Below are 20,933 nucleotides of genomic sequence, written 5' to 3' on the forward strand. Positions count from 1 at the left end.
CCTTTCTCAACTTGTCCCACCCTCTCCTTCCCCGCTGTGTCCACAAGTCCATTCTCTACATCTGTATTTCCATCCCTGCCCTGCAAATAGGTTCATCAGTACTATTTTTCTAGATTCCATATTGCCTTAATATATGATATTTGCTTTTCTCTGACTTTCTTCACTCTGTATAACAGGCTCTACATCCACCTCATTACAACAGACTCAAATTCATTCCTTTTTTATGACTGAGTAGTATTCCATTCCATGTATGTACCATGTCTTCTTTATCCATTCATCTGTCAATGGACATCTAGGTTGCTTCCATGTCCTGGCTACTGTAAATAGTACTGTGATGAACACTGAGGCACAAGTGTCTTTTTTAATTGTGGCTTTCTCAGGGTACATGCTCAGTAGTGGTGTTGCTGGATCAGATGGTAGTTTTAGTCTTAGTTTGTTAAGGAATCACCATTCTGTTCTCCACAGTGGTTGTATCAATTTACATTTCCACCAAAAGTGCAGTTGTTGTTGTTGTTCAGTCACTCAGTCATGTCCAACACTTTGCAACTCCATGGACTGCAGCATGCCAGGATTCCCTGTCCTTCACTGTCTCCTGGAGTTTGAGCAAACTCATGTTCACTGAGTCAGTGAAACCATCCAACTATCTCATTCTCTTTCACTCCCTTCTGCTCCTGCTCTCAATCTTTCCCACCATCAGGGTCTTTTCCAGTGAGTCAGCTCTTTGCCTCAGGTGGCCAAAGTGTTGGAGCTTCAGCTTCAGCATCAGTCCTTCCAATAAATATTTAGGGTTGATTTCCTTTAGTGACTGGTTTGATCTCTGTGCAGTCCAAGGAATTTTCAAGAGTCTTCTCCAGCACCACATTTCAAAAGCATCAATTCTTCAGTGCTCAGCCTTCTTTATGGTCCAACTCTCACATCTATACATGACTACTGGAAAAAACCATAGCTCTGACTAGACAGACCTTTGTTGGCAAAGTGATGTCTCTGCTTTTTAATATGCTGACTAGGTTTGTCATCTTTTCTTCTAAGAATCAAGTATCTTTTAATTTCATGGCTGCAGTCCCCATCTGCATTGATTTTGGAGCCCAAGAAAATAAAATCTGCCACCGTTTCTACTTTTTCCCCATCTATTTGCCATGAAGTGATGGAACCAGATGTCATGATCTAATTTTTTTGAATGTTGAGCTTTAAGCCAGATTTTTCACTCTCCTCTTTCATCCTCATCAAGAGGCTCTTTAATTCCTGTTTGATTTCTGCAATTAGGGTGAAATCATCTGCATAACTGAGGTTACTGATATTTCTCCTGGCAATCTTGATTCCAGAGATCATACTAATGAGTATTCCCTGAGACATCCACCATCAGTGTCCTTGCCCTCAGTGAGTGGTTTTTCCCCTCTGCTTTATCCTGTTTCTTCCTCTTGATTTCACAAGTCTTGATCCCAAGGCCATCCCTAATAACCATCCCAACACGAAACTCCATCTGGGTCTATATTCCAGAGAACCAACCTGCAACATGTATCAAAACACATTCCACTGTTTGGGGAAGATTTTTATTTGAAAATTAATGTTATACACATAATTAAAACATTTCCAAATCCCCAAACAGAATACAAAATTGTAGAAACAATTAGTTAGCAAAATTAAAACAGTTATAATTTATGGGGCCTAGTTCAAAATGGAAAGAGCAAGGTCCCTCTTTTAAAAATTATTTCAAGGTGGTGACAATAGGACATTAAACTACATACAGTTTAGTGTAATAAATGAGAGGCCATTAGGATATTACATAAATATGTGTTACCAAGGATAATAATTGATCTTAAGGTGACTTTCCAAAGAGGTGAAAACTGGATTGACACTATAGAATAAGGTTATCTCCCCTACACAGACCTTCTTTGTTTTTTAGACTGCAGGGTATTGAGGATAATCACTTAGTCATTTTTTTTTTTTTTACACTTAGTCATTTTGACTTAAACATTTAGTCACTGAGAGTTTTCTGTCATAGTACATCCTAATCATTTACCTTTGGAGCAGTGACACATACTGTGTCAGACATGGAGATGTGCTGTCCAGAACTCCCTTCAAGGACTTGTTACCCCAACTTCTAAAAGTGATACTAGTGGACAGCTGTAAGACACCAGTCCTTCTAGGGGCAACCTAAATGCAATGACCTATCATTGGAGGTGTAAATGTTGGCCATTGGATGTGTCAGGAGAACCCTGAAGGGCCATCTACATCTAGAGCCCCTGTGGGGTCAGTAAGATCACATCTGGCCAGTGATCAAGCTTGAGTTTTTCCCTCTGCTTTTTCCTGTCCCTTACTCTTGATTCCACAAGTCTTGATCCCAAGGCCATCCCTAATAATCGTCCCAAAACTAAACTCAATCTGAGTCTGTATTTAAGAGAACCAACCTGCAACATGTATCAAAACACATTCCAGTGTTTGGGGAGGGTTTTTATTTGAAAATTACTGTTATACACATAATTGCAACATTTCTAAATCCTCAAATAGAATACAAAATTGTAGAAACAGACTTTTGAGTGTGAATGTGAATAACTTTAGTTTAAATTCAACAATCTAATGTTCTCTGATCAAAATGAAATATGAAAATTCTTATGTTGAAACATATGAAACTGTCAGTTTTATAGGTTAAAAAATAAAAGGTTGACTGTTAGTTTCATATGGTTCAATCTAATAGAAAAAGCCATTAACATTTGGAGTCTAGAGAATATTACACTTATGAATAACTCATGGTAAAAGACATAACTAATAAATCAAATTAGAGATTAGAAAATAAATAATACTATGGTAATTGATCAGTGTTAGGTATCAAAAGTTGTAGGCTACAGCTAAAGTGTGCCTTTAGGGGAAAAAGTAGGTTTCATATACTTAATCTTTAACTTATATGAGGAAAAAAATAAGTGTGTAATTTAAGGATTTAGAAGGGCTTTCCTGGTGGTCCAGTGGTGAAAACTCATGTTTCCAATGCAGGGTGTGCAAGTTTGATTCCTGGTCTGGGAAATAAGATTCCACATGTAATGTGGTACAGTTGAAAAAAAAGAATTTAGAGAAAATATATCTCAAAATACATGAAAACTTGAAGGAAAGAAATATGATGAACTAGAAAACAAAAATACAGAAGGATAAATCAAGCAAAAAGAAATGATCCTTTGAAAATTAATAGGAAAAAGTCATGAAAGATTATTCAAGTAAAAAAGGGAGATAGCTCTAAGAAAATTAAAAAAAAAAAAAAAAACAAAAATTATAGATGCTGCAGGGATTAAATGTTGAAGATACTGTGAATGACTTTATGCCCATCATGCTTAAAGCTCGTAGGAAAAACATTAATTCCTAGAGAAATAAAATTTACCAAAAATGATTATTCAAATAACTGAATACTACTAAAATAATTACCAAAGATGACCTCAACGGTGATAGTTACACAACAGTCTGAATGTGATTAATGCACAGAAAGGTATTTTTTACAGTGGTTATAATGTTAAATTTTATATTATATATATTTTATAATTAAAAAATGTGAGAAACAACTTCAGTCTAGAAGATAATTGCAGATCACATGTCTGTCCTTCATTATCAAATACCCCAGAAGGGCTCCTATTTTGAGAAAGCATATTTTTTCTCTTTTACATAGTTAAATACTCTTCTTCTGTATTTTAACCATATATTGCTTTGGGGGGGGGGCGCCTCTCTGTCCTATGATATAACTTAAAGTATATTTTTTAGTTTTCCAATTAGTTTTCTCTGTAGTATTTTAATAGAGGTCTTTGGGTGGAATAATGGATCTTACTTATGTTAAGGGAAGTGATGAGACAGAATGGCAACTTCACAGCCTTCAAGTAAATAGAATCCCTGATATAACTGGAAAGTAGTATGGAATTTGGGGGGCAGTAAAAATCTGTGATAACTTTATCTTTAACCTTAGAAAATAAGCTTTGGCTCTGGAGTCTCTTGAGGCAAAAACTTGGTAGATAGCTTTTATTGGTGGCCTGTACCTCTGATTAGGATAAGAAAAAAAAAATAGTATGATATATAAATACAAATACAAATAATTTGTAAGAGCTTGAAATCATTGGGTAAAGATGGAGAAAAAATTGAAATAAACTTTCAGTTCAGTTACCTAGTCATGTCCTACTCTTTGCATCTCCATGGACTGCAGCATGCCATGGACTGCAAACTATCATACATGAGTAAATATTTTTTCAGGATGTAGAAAAATATAACATAGTTTATGCAGCGCAAAAACTATTGAAAAAACACCTTTTGGAACAGAGGACAACATGGCAGAATCCTGGTGCTGAATCAGCTGTCCATTAGTAGTGTTCGTAACAACGTGTTCGTTATTAGTAATTCCCTTTCGATGTATACCTGAAGGGGGCAAAATAAAGCAATGTATTTAAAAGTTTGAAGCCCCCCCTCCCTAAGGCAATGAATTTCTATGTTCACATATTCATATGAAGCAATCACTTCACTAGTGAAGGCACAATTGGAAAATCCAGGGATTCATTTATTCTATAGAGGAAGTAGCCCCATTAGAACCCTTAGTAGGGCTGGGTTTAATGCCAAACAACCCACAGATACTCTTTAGTTCTCACCATTCTGACTCACATAATTTATCATTACATTAACAGAAGTGAAATAACATTACTCAAATTATTCAGACTCAAAATCTGGAAACAGTTAAAAACAGGGTGACAAAGCAGCTGGAAAATCCTGCATCTGAACAAGGATTGAGCAAAATGAGCATAATAGATTTGGATGTTAATGTCAGGTTCTAATTCTTATGTTTTATACACTCTGACTGACAAGCATCAAAACACTTGTGTATATGTATGAAATGTCCTGGTGTTTAATTCATGCAGCAAAACAGTTATAGGGCCAATAGAAATGTGATCTGTGGATAGTGGGTCCCAAGAGAATCAAAAAAGAATCAAAAGTTTTAACAATGACTCAACCAAGTGACTTCTCTAAAATGTAAGATGATACCCAATAATAGGACAGCTGTTTGCCAGGCCTTTGAGTTCTTGAATTCTACCAATTTCTAGCTGAAACTGAAATTTTTAGCTGAACTGGAAGAGACACAGGTTTTGTGAGAAATGTATAACCATAACATAAAGAAAATGAAATTCCGTCAAGTTTCTCTTTGCATAATCACTAGTTTTTAGGCATTTATCATATCCCAGTTCCTCAACAGATGCACAGAACAAAATGAAGAGACTTGTGAGCTCTTATCTCAAAACATGTTATGTTGAAAAAGGACTTATTCCCTCAAGAAAAAATGTGAAAAGATTTGAGTCTTTAAAATAGAAAGTAGAAGGAGGAGCTAAGATGGCAGAGGAATAGGATGGGGAGACCACTTTCTCCCCCACAAATTCATCGAAATAACATTTGAATGCTGAGCAAACTCCGCAAAACAACTTCTGATCGATAGCAGAGGACATCAGGCACCCAGAAAAGCAGCCCATTGTCTTCGAAAGGAGGTAGGACAAAATACAAAAGATAAAAAGAGAGACAAAAGAGTTAGGGATGGAGATCTGTCCCGGGAAGGGAGTCTTGATAGAGGAAGTTTCCAAATACCAGGAAACCCTCTCACCAGCAGGTCTGGGGGAAGTTTTCAAATCTCAGAGGGCAACCTAACCAGGAGGAAAAATAAATAAAACCCACAGATTACATGCCTAAAAGCAACTCCCAGCGGAAAAGTACCCCAGACGCTGGCATCCGCCACCAGCAAGTGGGGGCTGAATGGAGAGGAGCAGGCGGCATTGCTTAGGGTAGGGACTGGACCTGAATGCCCTGAGGGCAGTCTGATGGAGCTAACATGAGATAACAACTTAAACTGTGGGATAGCAAGAGAGAGAGAGAGAATTAACTTGCAAAAAGCCCTAACCTAAGGCACAGCCGGCCCATTCGTAGAACAAAGGACTGAGCAATACCAGAGAAGAGCTAGCCAGCTGCTGTGGACCAGCTCATCCCCCACTGGGGGCAAGAGGCAGCGGGGAGGTGGGCACCAGCCAGAGCCAGAAAGGGGCAAACTCGGCCCCAGAGATGGCATCCCCTACCAGACTGCAAACAGACTTCCAGTTTCTAACCAAAGACTTCCTGAGATTCTGGATGGCTGACATCCGCCGGGAGGGTCGCAGTCAGAGATCAGCTCCCCAGAAGAGACACAAGGCACACCAGACCGGGTGCGCCTGGAAACTGAGGCTGGGACGGGGAGGAGAGAAGTCGCGCTGCACCTGAAGAGAGTGCACTCCTCAAGTTCCTGGTTGCCTGAGCTGCTCAGGCCACGGAAGGCACTAAACGCAGGCCCAACCTAGTCTGCACCTTTGTGGAGTACCCGAAAACCTGAACCTGAGCGGCTTAGGCCTGGGAAGTGCATGCAACTCAGGGCTCGCTCCCTGTAGAGCAACCTGGAGCCTGAGCAGTGTAGATGAGGAAAGCACACACGCCATGAGTGGGGGCAAACCCAGTGTGGCCGGAACACTGCCAGTGCTCCCCACACACGCCAGTGACATTTGTCTGCAGTGTTCCTCCCTCCCCACAGCACAACTGAATAAGTGAACCTAAAGAAGAGACCACCTCCGCCCCCTCGTGTCAGGGTGGAAATTAGACACTGTAGACACCTGCAAACAGAAGCCAAATAAACAAAGGGAACTGTTTTAGAAGTGACAGGTGCAACAGATTAAAATCCCTGTAGTTAACAATGACTACACTGGAAGGGGCCTGTAGATATTGAAAAGTATAAGCTAGAAAAAGGAACTATCTGAAACTGAACTGAACCCACACTGCCCACAACAGCTCAAGAGAAATTCCTAGATATATTTTTACTATTATTATTTTTTTAATAAAAAGTATTTTCTTTTTTTAAAAAGTTCTCTATTACTCCTCTATTGCTCCTTAATTTTTATTTTTATAACCCACTATAACTTTGCAAAAAAAAAGACCCTATTTTTAAAGTGAACTTCATATATATTTCTTAAATTTTTTGTGTATTTTTTTTTTAATATTGTATTTCTAAGAGTCTAACCTCTACTTTAGACTTTTAATCTTTGTTTTTCAGTATTTGACATCAATTTTGGACATTTAAGAATCCAATCTTCAGTACTCATTTTTACTCAAGAGTGTGGTTACTGGTTTGATTATTCTCTCCCCCTTTTGACTCTCCTTTTTCTCCTCCAGATCACCTCCATTTCCTCCCTCCCCCTTCTCTTCTCAATCCAACTCTGTGAATCTCTGTGGGTGTTCTGGGCTACGGAGAACACTTAAGGAACAGAGTACTGCCTAGATCTTTCTCTCTCCTCTTGAGCCCCCCTTTTTCTCCTCCTGCTCACCTCTATCTCTTTCCTCCCTCTCCTCTTCTTCATGTAACTCTGTGAACCTCTCTGGGTGTCCCTCACTGTGGAGAATCTTTTCACCATTAACATATAAGTTTTATTATCAGTACTGTATGGAGGGAGAAGTCTTGAGGCTACTGGAAGAATAAGACTGAAATCCTGAGGCAGGAGGCTTAAGCCCAAAACCTGAGAACACCAGAGAATTCCTGACTACAGGTAACATTAATCAATAAGAGATCATTCAAAAGCCTCCATACCTACACTGAAACCAACCACCGCCCAAGAGCCAATAAGTTCCAGAGCAAGACACACCACGAAAATGCTCCAGCAATGCAGGAACATAGCCCTGAGTGTCAATATACAGGCTGCCCAAAGTCACACCAAACTCATAGACCCATCTCAAAACTCACTGCTGGACACTCCATTGCACTCCAGAGAGAAGAAATCCAGCTCCACCAACCAGAACATCGATGCAAGCTTCCCTAATCAGGAAACCTTGACAAGCCAATTGTTCAACTGGGAGAAACCTCCACAATAAAAAAGAACCACAGACTACCAGAATACAGAAAGGCCACCCCAAACACAGCAATCTAAATAAGATGAAAAGGCAGAGAAATACCCAGCAGGTAAAGGAACATGAAAAATGCCCACCAAGCCAAACAAAAGAGGAGGAGATAGGGAATCTACATGAAAAAGAATTTAGAATAATGATAATAAAAATGATCCAAAATCTTGAAAACAAAATGGAGTTACAGATAAATAGCCTGGAGACAAGGATTGAGAAGATGCAAGAAATGTTTAACAAGGACCTAGAAGAAATAAAAAAGAGTCAATTGAAAATGAATAATGCAATAAATGAAATAAAAAACACTCTGGAGGGAACCAGCAGTAGAGTAATGGAGGCAGAAGATAGGATACATGAGGTAGAAGATAAAATGGTGGAAATAAATGAAGCAGAGAGGAAAAAAGAAAAAAGAATCAAAAGAAACAAGGACCCCTGGGACAATGTGAAACACTCCAACATTTGAATCATAGGAGTCCCAGAAGAAAAAGACAAAAAGAAAGGCCATGAGAAAATACTCGAGGAGATAATAGCTGAAAACTTTCCCAAAATGGGGAAGGTAACAGTCACACAAGTCCAAGAAACCCAGAGAGTCCCAAATAGGATAAACCCAAGGAGAAGCACCCCAAGACACATATTAATCAAATTAACAAAAATCAAACACAAAGAACAATTATTAAAAGCAGCAAGGGAGAAACAACAAATAACACACAAGGGAATTCCCATAAGGATAACAGCTGATCTTTCAATAGAAACTATTCAGGCTAGAAGGCAATGGCATGACATACTTAAAGCAATGAAAGAGAATAACCCATAACCCAGATTACTGTACCTGGCAAGGGTCTCATTCAGATATGAAGGAGAATTCTAAAGCTTTACAGACAAACAAAAGCTGAGAGAATTCAGCACCACCAAACCAGCTCTTCAACAAATGCTAAAGGTTCTTCTCTAGACAGGAAACACAGAAAGGTTATATAAACGTGAACCCAAAACAACAAAGTAAATGGCAAAGGGACCATACTTATCAATAATTACCTTAAATGTAAATGGGTTGAATGCCCCAACCAAAAGACAAAGACTGGCTGAATGGATACAAAAGCAAGACCCCTATATATGCTGTCTACAAGAGACCCACCTCAAAACAAGGGATACATACAGACGGAAAGTGAAGGACTGGAAAAAAATGTTTCACGCAAACAGAGACCAAAAGAAAGCAGGAGTCGCAATACTCATATCAGATAAAAATAGACTTTAAAATAAAGGCTGTGAAAAGAGACAAAGAGGGACACTACATAATGATCAAAGGATCAATCCAAGAAGAAGATATAACAATTATAAATATATATGCACCCAACATAGGAGCACTGCAATATGTAAGGCAAATGCTAACAAGTATGAAAGGGGAAATTAACAATGACACAATAATAGCGGGAGACTTTAATACCCCACTCAGACCTATGGGTAGGTCAACTAAACAGAAAATTAACAAGGAAACACAAACTTTAAATGACACAATGGATCAGCTAGACCTAATTGATATCTATAGGACATTTTACCCCAAAACAATCAACTTCACCTTTTTCTCAAGTGCACATGGAACCTTCTCCAGAATAGATCACATCCTGGACCAAAAATCTGGCCTTGGTAAATACAAAAGAATTTAAATCATTCCAGTCATCTTTTCTGACCACAATGCAGTAAGATTAGCTCTCAATTACAGGAAAAAAAAAAAAAAAACTATTAAAAATTCAAACATATGGAGGCTAAATAACATGCTTCTGAATAACCAACAAATCATAGAAGAAATAAAAAAATCAAAATATGCATAGAAATGAATGAAAATGAAAACACAACAACCCCAAACCTATGGGACACTGTAAGAGCAGTTATAAGGGGAAGGTTCATAGCAATACAGGCTTACCTCAAGAAACAAGAAAAAAGTCAAATAAATAACCTAACTCTGCACCTAAAGCAACTAGAGAAGGAAGAAATGAAGAACCCCAGGGTCAGTAGAAGGAAATAAATCTTAAGAATTAGGGTAGAAATAAATGCAACAGAAATAAATGAGACCATAGCAAAAATCAACAAAGCTAAAAGCTGGGTTTTTGAAAAAGTAAATAAAATTGACAAACCGTTAGTCAGACTCATTAAGAAACAAAGGGAGAAGAACCAAATCAACAAAATTAGAAATGAAAATGGAGAGATCACAACATGCAACACTGAAATACAAAGGATCAAAAGAGACTACTACCAGCAGCTCTATGCCAATAAAATGGACAACTTGGAAGAAATGGACAAATTCTTAGAAAAGTGTAACTTTCCAAAACTGAACCAGGAAGAAATAGAAGATCTTAACAGACCCATCACAAGCACGGAAATCAAAACTGTAATCAGAAATCTTCCAACAAGCAAAAGCCCAGGGCCAGATGGCTTTACAGCTGAATTCTACCAAAAATTTAGAGAAAAGCTAACAACTATCTTACTCAAACTCTTCCAGAAAATTGCAGAAGGCAAACTTCCAAACTCATTCTATGAGGCCACCATCACCCTAATTCCAAAACCAGACAAAGATGCCACAAAAAAAGAAAACTACAGGCCAATATCACTGATGAACATAGATGCAAAAATCTTTAACAAAATTCTAGCAAACAGAATCGAACAACATATTAAAAAGATCATACACCATGACCAAGTGGGCTTTATCCCAGGAATGTAAGGATTCTTTAATATCTGCAAATCAATCAACGTAAAACACCACATTAACAAATTGAAAGATAAAAACCATATGATTATCTCAATAGATACAGAAAAAGCCTTTGACAAAATTCAACATCCATTTATGATAAAAACTCTCCAGAAAGCAGGAATAGAAGGAACATACCTCATAAATAAAAGCTATATATGACAACATAATAATAAAAGCTATATATGACAAACCCACAGTAAATGTTATCCTCAATGGTGAAAAATTGAAAGCATTTCCCCTAAATTCAGGAACAAGACAAGGGTGCCCACTCTCACCACTACTATTCAACATAGTTTTGGAAGTTTTGGCCACAGCAATCAGAGCAGAAAAAGAAATAAAGGGAATCCAGATAGGAAAAGAAGTAAAACTCTCACTGTTTGCAGATGACATGATCCTCTACATAGAAAACCCTAAAGAATCTACCAGAAAATTACTAGAGCTAATCAATGAATATAGTAAAGTAGCAGGATATAAAATTAACACGCAAAAATCCCTTGCATTCCTACACACTAACAATGAGAAAACAGAAAGAGAAATTAAGGAAACAATATCATTCACCATTGCAATTAAAAAGAATAAAACACTTAGGAGTATATCTACCTAAAGAAACAAAAGACCTATATATAGAAATCTATAAAACACTGATGAAAGTAATCAAAGAGGACACAAATAGATGAGAAATATACCGTGTTCATGGACTGGAAGAATCAATATTGTGAAAACGAGTATACTAACCAAAGCAATCTATAGATTCAAAGGAATCCCTCTTGGGCTACCAATGGTATTTTTCACAGAACTAGAACAAATAATTTCACAATTTGTATGGAAATACAAAAAATCTCAAATAGCCAAAGCAATCTTGAGAAAGAAGAATGGAACTGGAAGCATCAACCTGCCTGACTTCAGACTCTACTACAAAGCCACAGTCATCAAGACAGTATGGTACTGGCACAAAGACAGAAATATAGATCAATGGAAGAAAATAGAAAGCTCAGAGATAAATCCATGTACCTATGCACACCTTATCTTCGACAAAGGAGGCAAGAATATACAATGGAAAAAAGACAACCTCTTCAGCAAGTGGTGCTGGGAAAACTGGTCAACCACTTGTAAAAGAATGAAACTAGAACACTTTCTAACACCATACACAAAAATGAACTCAAAATGGATTAAAGATCTAAATGTAAGACCATAAACTATAAAACTCCTAGAGGAAAACTTAGGCAAAACACTCTCTGACATAAATCACAGCAAGATCCTCTATGATCCACCTCCCAGAGTATTGGAAATAAAAGCAAAAATAAACAAATGGGACCTAATGAAACTTAGAAACTTTTGCACAACAAAGGAAACTATAAGCAAGATGAAAAGACAGCCTTCAGAATGGGAGAAAATAACAGCAAACAAAGCAACTGACAAAGGATTAATCTCAAAAATATTCAAGCAACTCCTGCAGCTCAATTCCAGAAAAATAAATGACCCAATCAAAAAATGGGCCAAAGATCTAAACAGACATTTCTCCAAAGGAGACATACAGATGGCTAACAAACACATGAAAAGATGCTCAACATCACTCATTATCAGAGAAATGCAAATCAAAACCACAATGAGGTATCATTACACGCCAGTCAGAATGGCTGCTATCTAAAACTCTACAAGCAATAAATGTTGGAGAGGGTGTGGAGAAAAGGGAACCCTCTTACACTGTTGCTGGGAATGAAAATTAGTACAGGTACTATGGAAAACAATGTTGAGATTCCTTAAAAACTGGAAATAGAACTGCCATATGACCCAGCAATCCCATTGCTGGGCATACACACCAAGGAAACCAGAACTAAAAGAGACACAAGCACCCCAATGTTCATTGCAGCACTGTTTATAATAGTCAGGACATGGAAGCAACCTAGATGCCCATCAGCAGGTGAATGGATAAGAAAGCTATGGTACATATACACAATCGAATATTACTCAGCCATTAAAAAGAATACATTTGAATCAGTTCTAATGAGATGGATGAAACTGAAGCCCATTATACAGAGTGAAGTAAGGCAGAAAGATAAACACCAATACAGTATAGTAACGCATATATATGGAATTTAGAAAGATGGTAACGATAACCCTATATGCAAGACTGAAAGAGAGACACAGATGTACAGAACAGACTTTTGGACTCTATGAGAGAAGGCGAGGGTGGGATGATCTGAGAGACTAGCACTGAACCGTGTATATTAGCAAGTGTGAAACAGATCGCCAGCCCAGGTTGGATGCAAGAGACAAGTGCTCAGGGTTGGTGCACTGGGAGGACCCAGAGGGATGGGATGGGGAGGGAGGTGGGAGAGGGGTTCAGGATGGGGTACACATGTAAATCCATGGCTGATTCATGTCAATGTATGGTAAAACCCACTACAATACTGTAAAGTAATTAGCCTCCAACTAATAAAGGAAAAAAAATAGAAAATATACCATCTATCTGAGGCTGACTCGTGTCACAAACTGTGTCACTTATATAATTCCAGATCTACTGTATAAAATGGCTTCATAGCCTGAAATACTTGAAACTGAATACTGAAAATGAGGTTTCTGTGTATAACATCTTTGATTTGACCTTTCTCTTTCTCATCTGTTGCCATATTGTAGATCACACTCTGGCTGACAGCAGAAGTAAGAAAAGGCATCTTTTCACAGGGCGGGTTATGAAGGGAGTTGAGATGTGTGAACCCTTGTCAGCAGAGTCCTTGTGGAAGGGCTGTGCATGGGATGGAGAAGCCCAGTCTCACTTCTCTCTGCTGAGACCACTGCTGACCTTGAAAAAATCACCTTAAGCTCTCTCTGCCCTGGCTGCCTCATTTGTGAAGTGAAACAATGGCCTACCTCATAAGAACTAAGTGATGGCTACAAACTGCAGGTTGAAAACACGCTGAGCTAAGGTTGGGTATGATTATGATGCTGTTCAGAGGCATGACCCCTTAGTCCTTGGAAAGTAGCAGCATTAGCTGGCTTAAGGAAGGAAAACAAAACATCTGGGAGCCCCTCTTGTGAATCTTTTGATTTTATCTTTATAGCAGTTCAGAGTCAAAGATAGTTAAAAGATTACTAACACCTTTTAACTTGTGACTTTGAAAAGTTAGTTAGCTTCTTCTGCCTCAGTTTCTCCATCTGAGGGATAATACTGCCAGTTTTGTCTTAAAACTCAACATTCAAAAAACTAAGATCATGGCATCTAATCCCATCACTTCATGGCAAATAGATGGAGAAACAATGAAAACAGTGACAAACTATTTTCTTGGGCTCCAAAAGCACTGCTGATGATGCTTTTGGATGATGCAGCCATGAAGTCAAAAGACACTTGCTCCTTGGAAGAAAACCTATGACAAACCTAGACAGCATATTAAAAAGCAGAGACATTACTTTGCCAACAAAAGTCTATCTAGTCAAAGCTATGGTTTTTCCAGTAGTCATGTATGGATGTGAGATTTGGACCATAAAGAAAGCTGAGTGCCAAAGAATTGATGCTTTTGAACTGTGGTGTTGGAGAAGACTCGAGAGTCCCTTGGACTGCAAGGAGATTAAACCAGTCCATCCTAAAGGAAATCAGTTCTGAACATTCATCGGAAGGACTGATGTTGAAGCTGAAACTCCAATACTTTGGCCAACTGATATGAAGAGCCGACTTATTGGAAAAAGAACCTGATGCTGGGGAAAATTGAAGGCAAGAGGAGAAGGGGACAACAGAGGATGAGATGGTTGGATGGCATCACTGACTTGATGGACATGAGTTTGAGCAAGCTCCTGGAGCTGGTAATGGATAGGGAAGCCTGGCATGCTCCAGTCCGTGGGGTCTCAAAGAGTAGACACAACTGAGCGACTGAACTGAACTGCCAGCTCAGAGTGGTTGTGAAGATTAAAAAACACAATGCCAAAAGAGTTCAAAATCAGGGCAAGGAGTATGTAAGACTGAGTATTAGTTTTCTTATCCCTCTTCCTCTCTTTCTCTTGGGCTTGTTTCATTATAGTTCCTCCAATGTAGGTTGAAATTAAATTTAGTATTTAAACTTGAGCTTGTAAATAAAGTCATCATCATGGAATTAGATATAACTGAAAGCAACAGAGCAATAAAATGTCATCTGCTTGGATGAAGTTCAGTAATCAATGATTCAATATATGCAGAATTCTGGCTAACTCTGTCCATTCTCACTAAACTGCATGGCCCTAGTTCAATCCCAGCAATCGTCAAACTCTTCATCTTCAAAGTAGGTATAACTTTGATACTGTTGTCTGCCAGTATGTATACAAAGTTAAAGAGTTCTGGAAAGTTAGAGAGGATTTTGCTTTCAGCTTTATGGAATAATGGATTTTTCTCTCCCCTTATCCTCTCAAAAAGCATCCTTAAAGACCAGCGTACTGAGAGATTAAAAATTAGCCTGATCTTTGTTGAAATAAGTCATCTGAAACCCCAAATGACAAAATATCAGGACAGACTGCTGTCAGCAACTGGATATAATGGGTGTGGCAAGACAGAGAGATGTTTCTATGGGACCAGATCCCAGCAGTCATGGGAGAGCACAGTTTTGCAACTAACTGTCAAATTCTAAGGTGTGTCAGTGAGGAATCATCATCTGTGCCTGAAGCATGTATATTGGTGGGGTCCTAGGAGAAGCAAGATTCTGACATTCAATCAACATTGATTGCCCGTCTCTGTAGGTTAGGGAGGAGTACAGGCTAAGTGAACATGTGTTCTCATTTCTCTTTCATTTGTATACCAACACATACACACATAATATCTCTCTCTCCTTCTGTCTGGGTCATGAGGAACATCTGTATTAAGTAGAGAGAATTTCCATTAGCCTGAAATAATGCCTTAGCCAGGACTATCTGGCAAATATGTATGCGTGTGTGTCTGTGTGAGTCGCTCAGTTGTGTCCAACTCTTTGTGACTCCATGGACTGTAGCCTACCAGGCTCCTCTGTCCATGGAGTTCTCCAGGCAAGAATACTGGAGTGGGTAATCCCACAAATAAATGGACCAGAAAAACAGTCAATTCAAAAGTGAGTAGTAGGAATCACAATGATTTTAAAAGTAGCAAAGGATCTATAAAATACACAAACGGACATGAGGAAAAGGAACAAGATAAGCATGTGATGGATTAAAAAATATTCCCTGAGCAAATGAAAATTATGAAAAAATATAACATTACATTCAAAGAAAATTTAGTAGAACAAACAACCTGTGGACAACAGACATTTGGGAGCACAGGAAAATGTGGCATAGCAACAGAAGACGATGAAACATGAGTTGGAAGAGCACAAAAATGAACTGGAAGAAGAAAGTGAAAGCAACAAAGAAATGATCTTTCTGAAGGCAGCACAAAGAAGATTAGCCATTGCTGAAAAAAAATAGTATGAGACATGGGGGACAGGATTAAGAAAGCAAGGCAAATAATTTTAGTTTTGAGCCAGCTTGTATTTATAGCTGGAAACATTAAACAAGTGAAAGTCATTTAAAAATAATAGAAAAAAAATTCATAGTGAAAACCCAAGTCATATATCTATGGACTGAAAAATCAGATCATCAAAATTATCAAAACAAAATGAAAAGAACTACAAAGTGAAACTTGACACAATATAATACCAGCTCACCTCTCTAAATCCAAACCACATCAAATGGACCAAAATAAACAATGATAGAGAAAACCTAAAAAGTGACATTAATAACCTGTTTTAGTTTAAACTAAAAATTAAACTCTGAAGTAAGTTCATTTGTTTCATTTCTTTTTAGATTCCACATATAAGGGATGGATCCCCTGAAGAAGGGATAGGCTACCCACTCCCACATTCTTGGGCTTCCCTTGTGGCTCAGCTGGTAGAGAATCCACCTGCAATGTCGGAGACCTGGGTCTATTCCTAGATTGGGAAGATCCGCTCGAGATGGGAAGGGCTACCCACTCCAGTATTCTGGCCTGGAGAATTCCATGGACTGTATAGTCTATGGGGTCACAAAGAGTTGGACACAACTGAGCGACTTTCACTTTCACTTTTCATACGATATTTCTCCAAATGAACTTATAAAACAAAAACAGACTCACAGAATTAGAGAACAAACTTATGGCTGCCAGGTGAAGGATGGAGGAAGGGATAGTTAGGGAGTTTGGGATGAATATGTACACACCACTATATTTAAAATGGATAACTAAAAAGGACCTACTATATAGCACATGGAACTCTGCCCAGTGCTTTTTGGCAGCCTGGAGAGGAGGGGAGTTTGAGGGAGAATGGATACATGTATACATATGGATGAGTCCCTTTACTGTTCACCTGAAACTATCACACATTTTTACTTGGCTATACCCCAAAGCAAAATTTAAAGTTTTTAAAAATTAAACTCTGCCTTAGATAGCAGTCCATCTTTTAAAATGCCCAAACAGCTTTCACAAAAATTACCTATGTATTAGCACACAAAACGGTATTAATAAATAGTATTTCAGAGTGGAAATACCATAGACAACACTTTTTGATCACAAGTCAACACTGATGAGTAAAATAGAAAAATTTAAAATGCAATCCTCTATCCCCAGGAAGTTTTAAAGAACTCTTTCTCAAATAAATTTTAGGCCAAAGAGGATATGAAAACCAAAATTGCAGAATCTATATAAAAAACTTAAGTATGATCAAAGTATACATACCAGAAACTATAAAATATAGCTATATCAGTATTCAGAGCCTTAGAATGTTTATATTAATAAACAAGTAAGGATGAAGATAATTCATTCAAGAAGAAGCAACAACAAAATAAACCAATGGAAGGAAGGAATTAATACAGACAAAAGCAGAAAAATGATACAGTCCGTGGAATTCTCCAGGCCAGAATACTGGAGTGGGTGGCCTTTCCCTTCTCCAGGGGATCTTCCCAACCCAGGAACTGAACACAGGTCTCCCATATTGCAGGCAGATTCTTTACCAGCTGAGCCCCAAGGGAAGCCCTTAGGGGGAAAAAAAAATCAAACTATAATAGTTAATTTGCAGGGAAAATGAGGAGTAGGGAATGGAGAAAGCATAAATACTATGTAGCCATGACAAAGAATCTAAGAAAACTAATTGCATTGATATAAATGAAAACAGCAAGGAACAGCTATCATTTGTGCTTAAAAACAGGGAGACTACATATGCCCAAGTTTCTTCACTGATGCACAGGTCAAGAGGGCAGTCAGAGATGGTGCTGGGACTCCACCTAGCGGAGGTGTTGTGTGATAACAAGAGGGGGAGAGCAATTTGCAATTTATTCATAAATTAAAAAAAAAAAAAAAAACTTTTAAGAAAAAATTTTGGAGTTTTGTAGCATTAGGTATGGGCTTCCCTGATAGCTCAAAAGGTAAAGAATCTGCCTGCAATGCGGGAGACCTGGGTTCAATCACTGGATTGGGATGATCCCCTGGAGGACGGCATGGCAACCCACTCCAGTATTCTTGCCTGGAGAATCCCATGGACAGAGGAGCCTGGTGGGTTACAGTGCATGGGGTCGCAGAGTCGGACACAAATGAGTGACTAAGCACAGCACAGCATTAGGTATATCATTTGTTTAAAAACTGACAATTAAAAATATTTTTTAATTATTTAGGATTTCTAAAGCTTAGAAAAACTATGGGTACATTTATTTTTATTATTGGGAGGTAAGGGTTCAATCTAAGCATTTATAAAGTGACCCTGCCTTTATATCATACTCTACATTTGCACACAATATAAGTACTTATGAAAGTTCAGAACACAGACTTCATTGCCCCTAAACCTAGGTTTGAACTCTGACTCTGCCAACTCTTCAGCCAGCTCTGTGACCCTGGACAGTTTCCTACCCTGTTAACAGTGGTAGGTGCTGCTCTTCATTTCTAAGGAAGAGGAATGAGATGAAAGAGTGACAGAGGGAACTTAGGATACATTGTTAGATAAATCTTTCATATAGAAGTACTTCGATACTGGGATATCTTTTCTTTAAGAGATGTTTTAAATACTGTGTAAGTAGTATTTATTCTACTCACAAGTGAAAATCTGGGAAATGCAGAAAAGTATGAGCAAAGAAAAGGCACCCACAATTTAATGCCCAGAGATAAAGTTTTGACAGGAAACCTCACCACATACAAGCAGAAGTCTCATCCCACCCCAAGCCACGCATCTCAAGGGGCAGGAACACGAGACTTTCCTTTCCTCCATCCCCCATCAGTCCCATTGCCACATTGTTCCAGAAAAAATTACTGGAAGGAAGCTGCACAGCAATGGCAAAGGTCCTTAAGCCAGACCTCAGTTACCGCATCTATACAATAGGATACTACCATCTGACTACTGTTAGAAGCCATGTGACCTGAATGCTACTCATCTAGCACTGTCCTTGTGGTGACCCAAGGGCGAAAGAGCAGATAAAACCAAGGAGGGTCTTGGAATGCAGGAACGGAAAAACCAGACCCTTATCATCCTTCCCTCCCCCATGTTGTGACTATTAACAAATTTCAGGTCCTCCTGACCAATATAACCTGTCTCCCGTCCTGCCCCATATAGGGAGAAGGTATTTGCCTTACTCTTCCCCCCCACCCAATATCCAATATTCCGCCCCCCACTCTGCCCCGCCCCGCCTCATCCAATCAGCAAATGACCCACAAGACCCCTATCCCATTCCTTGTACCCTGGGTATAAAAATGGACCAAGGCCACCAGCCCAGGTGGGATGCATGAGTCAAGTGCTCGGGCCTGGTGGGCTGGGAAGACCCAGAGGAATCGGGTGGAGAGGGAGGTGGGATGGGGGACCGGGATGGGGAATACGTGTAACTCTATGGCTGATTCATATCAATGTATGACAAAACCCACTGAAAAATTAAAAAAAAAAAAAAACTTGCAAAAAAAAAAAAAAATGGACCAAGGACACCTATTCAGCGTCGGCTCTCTCTGACTATAAGGAAGCTGGCCCGCTGTGGTGGCAGCGATTCTCCCCTCCCCCATTCTAATAAACTTTATTCTCCTTTCAGTCTGTCTCATGTCTGGAAATTCTTTTCCAACCCACGCACGGACCACGAGAGTCCTCACACATGTACAGGGCTTAGTGGTTTCACACATCCCAACTCTGTGAAAACGCTTTGTACATCATCAAGCTCCGTTCAGAACACAGTGTTAAGGTCTTGTGAATTTCTGATTTGTTCTGATGACAACTGCATTTTCCAGAAAGTAGCAGCAGCATGCAGAGGCAAATCACCTAATTCTAAACAATAAAAAACTAGGGAGAAGGTGACAGTATCACGAAGTAGTTTTCTTTACATACTAGAAAACAGAAGTGACCTACACTTTCCCTTCAAGATCTTCCCTAGACCCAAAATATTCCATAATTTTTCCCCACAAACTCTCAAAACTCCTGGATGTTCCTTGACAGCACTTGTATCACAAATGTACTGAGCACCAATCAGAATGACGTATAAAGGGTGTACAAAATGTGAGTGTTCCTGTTTCATGGGAATCTGAACCCACAGTCCAAACGTGCGCTAAATCCAATCTGAAATCTCTCAGGCACATGAGTATTCACACATCCTACACCCCACCCCCAGCACTGCTGCAGATTCTCAGCAGACCTGCCTTGAACCTGATACATGTTGTTAAGACCCAGTCATGAAGCTTTGTCTCTGGAGGCTTCTGACTGAAAAGGGCACAGAGTGCTTGTTACCAGATCCCTGGTGGAGATTGTAAAGAGTGAAACCTGGAGACAAACTTTCATTACAACTTGCTGCAGCTCACCTGTCTTGCTCTTTCAGTGAGGGCAGTGGCCTCACTCTTGTCTAAACTCTTGCACCATCTTGTAAAATAGGCTGTCTCTATTTTGCACCAAAACGTACGGCTCATCATATTCTTCTAGGCTTTCTGAATCCAAAACCTGTTAATTAGCAGAAAGAAACCCATTGACACACAATGTTTCTCAGTAACAAAACTCAGACAATATTTCTAAAAGGGGTAGGACAGGGAGAATAAAATCTATTGGGTGGTGGACCTAGTGACTTTTAAATGGTTTGATTACCCTGTTTGACCAGGTGTATAAAGGCCTAACTTGGTTTTTTATTATTATAATGTTATAGGAAAGGAAGACAATGAAAGTTTTAGATTTTTATTATGGGCACTGAGTTGTCTGTAGCATTTAGGTTTTTGCCAAGGGCATTTGGGGTTGTTACCATTAATTAGTGCTTTTAGCTCTCAGACTTTGAGCCTTGAGGCCTATGTATACAGACATTCCAGTACTCTTGCCTGGAAAATCCCCTG

Source organism: Muntiacus reevesi, chromosome 11 (genome assembly GCF_963930625.1).
Source record: "Muntiacus reevesi chromosome 11, mMunRee1.1, whole genome shotgun sequence".
NCBI lineage: Eukaryota > Metazoa > Chordata > Mammalia > Artiodactyla > Cervidae > Muntiacus > Muntiacus reevesi.